Below are 6,536 nucleotides of genomic sequence, written 5' to 3' on the forward strand. Positions count from 1 at the left end.
TGAGTCCCTAGAGAGGGCAATCCACCTTGGGCTCACTGCATTTTCTCATATCCATTCTTGTTCATGGTCTCCAACACAGTGATTCTTGGGGAAACTGAGGAAGTTCAACAACAATTTGTAAAATGGAGGCGAGAATAATGGCTGTTTCCTCTGCATAGAAGCAGAGCAGCATGGCTTGGAATTAAGCACATCTGGTTGGAACTCAGAGTCACATCCTGAATGGGAAAGTTACTGGCTTCTCTCCACACCCAAGACTTCCTGGTAAAGTGAGATCATCGTATTTGACTTCCAAGGCCTAAGTCAGAGGACAGCTGCTAGCCCCACAGAGGACAGCTGCTGGCACAGCATTTGGTGTATAATAGGCACCTCAACAGACATTGTTCCCCTCCCCAGTGAATTGCCCTGCTTTCTGTCCTCTCTCCTTGCATCTGCCTCCTTAATGTTTCCACCCTTTAAGACCTAGCTGAAGTTTAAGAACTTTCCGGGCCCCCTCCACCACTTCCCACTGGAATATCATCCCCTGCCCTGGCATGGATATGGGTGGCACTCAACACTTCCTGTGTTCTTTGCTAAACCGTGAAGGCCTTGAAGGCTGGGACACCATCTTTTAATTGCTCAACAAATATCTGGAACATCAAAGGTGAGCACAGATGTGAAAATACCTGCTTTGTAATTTGGAATATTATGTTTAAAAAAAAAAGTTTAAAAAAAATCTTTTGTTTTTAATTCTTGGGGAGTAGTACTGTTTCTAAAAGAGAAATTTTGTTGTTTTTGTAATTTTTAAATTTTGATGTAACTTCAAACACTGAAAAGTTACAGTAGTACAAGGAGTTCCTATAAGTAAGCCTTTTACCAAGATTCACCTGTTGTCTACATTTTACCCCATTCACTTTGTCATCCTCTCTCTGAACATGTTTATACAGATGTATCTTTTTCTGAACTGTTTGTAACTGGGAGACATGGTGCTCCTTTACCCCTAAATATTCAGCGTGTATTTCCTGATAAAGGTGCTCTCTTACTACTTTTTTTTTTTTTTTTTTTGAGATGGAGTCTTGCTGTTGTCACCTGAGCTGGAGTGTAATGGTGCTATCTCGGCTCACTGCAACCTCCGCCTTCCAGGTTCCAGCAATTCTCCCACCTCAGCCCCTCAGCCTCCCGAGTAGCTGAGATTACAGGTACCGGCCACCACGCCCAGCTAAATTTTGTAATTTTAGTAGAGACAGGGTTTCACCATGTTGGCCAGGCTGGTCTCCAACTCCTGACTTCAGATGATCCACCTGCCTCAGCCTCCCAAAGTGCTGAGATTACAGGCATGAGCCACCGCACCTGGCTCTTTGTTTTTTTTAAGTAGGTAGAAGAATCGAGGCTGAGGGTCCCAGATTTCCCTGTGAAAGCTTCAGCAAAGGCCCCAGGTGATGGGGGACGCAATATCTGAAAAGATGGAGCCGAGGGTGGGTGCAGAGAAGGTTGTGTCTCAGGAGCCCAAAAAGAAGGGCAGGGTGAAAAAAGGCAGCACACCTGAAGCTCCTTGTGGGGAATGTGAAAAAACACCGTCCTGAGCACCTTGGCAGGAGCTGCCCAGCAAAATGTCTGCAGGCTCCTGATCCCCACGGACCAGTCCAGCTCCAGAAGGATGTTTCCAGCTAACAGGGCTGAGATCCCAAAGGGCTTGGAAAGGAAGTGTTTCTTTCCAGAAACCAAGTCAACCAAAGACATGGCCTCTGGCCTGCGGAGGTGTCAGAGGTCAGCTTGTGGTCCCTAAGAAAAGATAGTCACACCAATTGGTCCTTCTGCCCAATAAATAAGAAACATATAAGGCCTTTGGCCTCCTAGGAAAGTACTTGACAGTGCACATTATGAAGGAGTGAAATAGCAGGATCTGCAAGAACTCTCAAAACACTGAATGGATAAACAAATGTGGTATATACACACAATTGAATATTATTCACTAAAAGGAAGGAAAATTTAAAAGCAAGGAAATTCTGATGCATGCTACAACATGGATGAACCTTGATGACATGATGCTAAGTGAAATAAGCCCAATGCAAAAGGAGAAATACAGTATGATACCACTTATATGAGGTACCTAGAGCAGTCAAATTCATGGAAACAGCAAGTAGAATGGTGACTGCCAGGGGCTTGAGGAAGGAGAGAATGCAGAGTTAGTGTTTAATGGGTACAGAGTTTCAGTTTTGCAAGACAAAAAGAGTTCTGGTGAGGGATGATGGTGATGGTTGCAGAACAGTGTGAATGTACTTGATGCCACTGAATTGTACACTTCAAAATGGTTAAATGGTAAATTTTGGCTTGTGCCTGTAATCCCAGCACTTTGGGAGGCTAAGGCAGGTAGAACACGCGGTCAGGAGATAGAGACCATCCTGGCTAACATGCTGAAACTCCGTCTTTACTAAAAATACAAAAAATTAGCCAGACGTGGTGGCAAATGCCTGTAGTCCCAGCTACTCGGGAGGCTGAGGCAGGAGAATCCCTTGAACCCGGGAGGTGGAGGTTGCAGTGAGCCGAGATCACGCCACTGCACTCCAGCCTGGGTGACAGAGAGAGATTCCGTCTCAAAATAATAATAATAATAAAAGGATTTTTTAAAAAAGAGATCTCTTATCAATACTAAAATTCTATAATTCTACTTTTTTTTTTTTTTGAGACAGAGTCTCACTCTGTCGCCCAGCCTGGAGTGCAGTGGCACAATCTCAGCTCACTGCAAAGTCTGCCTCCCAGGTTCAAGCAATTCTCCTGCCTCAGCCCCTCTGAGTAGCTGGGACTACAGGTACCCTCCACCACACGTGACTAATTTTTGTATTTTTAGTAGAGATGGGTTTTCACCATGTTGCCCAGGCTGGTCTTGAACTCCTGACCTCAGGTGATCCACCTGCCTCAGCCCCCCAAAGTGCTGGGATTACAGGCATGAGCCACCACGCCTGGCCTATAATTCTATTTTTAAAAAGCAGAAGATATCAGAAATGGGGATCCCCCCAGTCCTGACTCAACCCCTTCAACTCTCAAGTAAGGAAACTGAAGCTGGGATTCTTCTGTGGCTTGCAGCTGAATCCTGACTGGAATTGGACCTAGAATCCTGGGAGAATGCTGGGAGAGCAGAGGACATGGTGTTTGCCAGGGCCTCCAAGGACACAGTCACAGAAAGGGGGCTGTGAAGATGGCAACACAGCAGCAGTAAAAGTTAACTTCCAAAGAAGACAGGAAAATCTTTTTACTGCAGAGGTGACATTTGAGCTGGTAACAAAACAACCATAGGTGTTTGCCAGGTGGAGAAAATGTAAGCTAAAAAGGTAAAAATCTAGGGATCAGTACATATGACCACAGATCAGTACATGTAACACAGAGGGGTGTTTCTCAACCACAAAATATGATATTGAGGAGAGAGGCCATTTCTCTTACTGTCTCCTGTCTCCAAAGAAAAGGAGGAAACTGAAAAATAACAAACTGATTGTGCACCACTGGCCAGGCCTGTAAGTTAAAGATTAACCCCCATCCTAATCACTTGTGCCATCTATAGACCACAGACAATGGTATAGAGAAATACTTGCCTTGCTTACCCCCACCTAGTCATGTATCCCATGCTTGCTGAATCTATCACAATCCTGTCACATGGACCCCTTAGAGTTGTAAGCCCTTAAAAGGGCCAGGAACTCTTCTTTGGGGAGCTTGGTTCTTGAGACGTAAGTCTGCCGATGCTCCCGGCCAAATAAAGCCACTTCCTTCTTTTTTTTTTTTTTTGAGATGGAGTCTTGCTCTGTCGCCCAGGCTGGAGTGCAGTGGCGAGATCTCGGCTCACTGCAAGCTCCGCCTGCCAGGTTCACACCATTCTCCTGCCTCAGCCTCCCGAGTAGCGGGACTACAGGCATCTGCCACCACACCCAGCTAATTTTTTGTTTTTTAGTAGAGACGGGGTTTCACCCTGTTAGCCAGGATGGTCTCCATCTTCTGATCTCGTGATCCACCCGCCTTGGCCTCCCAAAGTGCTGGGATTACAGGCGTGAGCCACTGCGCCCGGCCCACTTCCTTCTTTAACCCAGTGTCTGAGGGGTTTTGTCCACGGCTCGTCCTGCTACATTTCTTGGTTCCCTGACAGGGAAGCGAGGTGGTTGAAGGATGGCCGAGGCAGCCCCTAGGCGGCTTAGGCCTGCCCTGTGGAGCATCCCTGCAGGGGGAATCCAGCCAGCTTGAGTGAAGCAGATCCTGAGAGCGCTCCCGGGTAGACGTTTGCCCCAGTGGAACGCCTCGTCAGAGCCGTGCATGGCAGGCCCCCGCGGAGGATCAACACAGTGGCTGAACACCAGGAAGGAATTGGCACTTGGAGTCTGGACATCTGGAATATGGTAGGACTGGTCTTGGGAACTTGCCCACTCCATTTCAGTGGAAGCGTGGCCTGCCTTTATTGGCACTTTGGTTTTGGTATTGATTCTGATTTGGTGTGAATTCCTTGACGAGTGAGTTACCTTTTACTCTTTGCCCTTTTTCTTTCCCTTCTTGTGGCGAGAGTGTCGTTTTGTCTCGGAGAGGAAAATGGGTAAAACACAGAGTAAGCCCACCCTGTTAGGGACTATGTTTAAAAAAAATTTCAAAAAAGGTTTTAATGGAGATGATGGGGTTACTGTGACCCCAGGAAAACTTAGGACCTTGTGTGAGATAGATTGGCCAGCATTAGAAGTGGGTTGGCCATCAGAAGGAAGCCTAGATAGGTCCCTTATTTCAAAGGTATGGCACAAGGTAGCTGGTAAGCCAGGATACCCAGACCAGTTTCCATACACAGACCCTTGGTTACAGCTGGTTTTAAACCCCCCACAGTGGTTAAGAGGACAGGCAGCAGTTGTACTAGTGGCAAACAGGGGGGAGAATTTATGTAAAAAGAATATTATATGGTAAATTCTTGTCCTGAAATAAATTAACTTGTTGTTTAAAGAAAGGGATATTTGCAATAAGTCAGAAAGTTGAGGCATGTCGAAGAATTGTCTGTGAAAGTCGTGAAAGAAAAAAAAAGTGTTATAAAAAGGAATTTATGCAAGAAATGCTGTATAATTTCAAAGTAGTTAGGCCTCCTGAATGTAAAACTATTGAAGAAACAGTTTATGTGCAAGGTGTACAAGGAAAATAAAATATACTTTTAATAAAAGGATTATAAGGAGGCATAAGAATGTGGATTTTTACCTACATTAAAAGGTTAAAAAATTTTTGTTTTGAAGGTTTAAGCAAGTTTTGAAACATTAATTGTAAAGGAAATTCTGTGTGTAAACATATTGGCTAAAGTTAAAGGGGTATCATCCAGTTTTTCTGTGACCGGACATTAAAATAAAAACACAACGGGTTTTTCTTAAAGCACTAACCTACTCTTTAACAAAAATTATAAAAGGTTAAAAAGAATCTATAAAAATCTTACCTTATGGTCAGACATTAAAAATTGAATAAATATGTCTACAAAGTTTTATTAAAACTAAGTTTAACATTAATAACACACTAATATAAAGATGAAATTTAGCTTATCTGTTATAAAAATCATACAGGAAGCATTGTCAAATAAAAACTGGTGTTTGGCTTTCTTTGGTCTAAAAACTAATAAAAATAGGTGCTAAAGGAAATTTCTCAGTAAGAAGGCACCAAGGACTATAAAGTCCACTGCTGATGTCCCCACATTTAAAACAAAAGGTCAATTTCTTAGAAATTATATACTTGGTTTATCTTCCACTTTACTTTCCTTCAAAACTAAAAGTCTTTCAGCACATGTACCACCCATAGAATTTCCAGTAAACCAGCACCAGCCTGAAGATCATGTTCTCATCAAAGGGTGGAAAGAAGGAAAACTCGAGCCAGCCTGGCAAGGACCCTACCTTGTGCTGCTAACCACCGAGACTGCTGTTCGTACGGCGAAAAACGGATGGACTCATCACAACCAAGTCAAGAAAGTGCCACCCTCTCCAGAGTTGTGGGCCATAGTCCCAGGGGAAAATCCTACCAAACTGAAGCTAAGAGAAATTTAACTCTTTCATCTATTCTATTACTTCTTTCCTTGCTGTATTGCTGACCATCTAGTTATTAACAAAACCAAGTCAATTTTGCCTCAAACTATTGCATTTAATGCTTGCCTTGTTATACCCTATGGGGACTTGCCAAGTCAAAGACAGCTCTCTACTTCAGAAAAGTACCTCTGCCCCTCCTGACTCTCCTCAGACTGGGCATTAGTAAATTGGGACCATTTAATCTGGGGAGATTTTGATAAAGACCCCAGAGTCAACCAGGAGTCTTGTCCCCTGATGTAGAGCTTTTATGCTGTAGTTGGTCCAACGTTCTGTGGACCACTAAAGAGCAAGGATGGACTGCCCCAACCGGTTTTTGTAATTTCCTAAAACCAAACATTCATTTTACTAGTGGATCATAGAAGTTAAAGACTTAAAACAAACTGGCAATTAAGACAGGATAACAAGATGCAAATGCTTGGTTGGAATAGATCAAATACTCCGTCCGCACGTTAAACAAAAGCAATTGTTATGCTTGTGCACATGGCA

The sequence above is a fragment of the Pongo abelii genome, chromosome 6, assembly GCF_028885655.2.
Source record: "Pongo abelii isolate AG06213 chromosome 6, NHGRI_mPonAbe1-v2.0_pri, whole genome shotgun sequence".
In the NCBI taxonomy this organism is placed as follows: Eukaryota; Metazoa; Chordata; class Mammalia; order Primates; family Hominidae; genus Pongo; species Pongo abelii.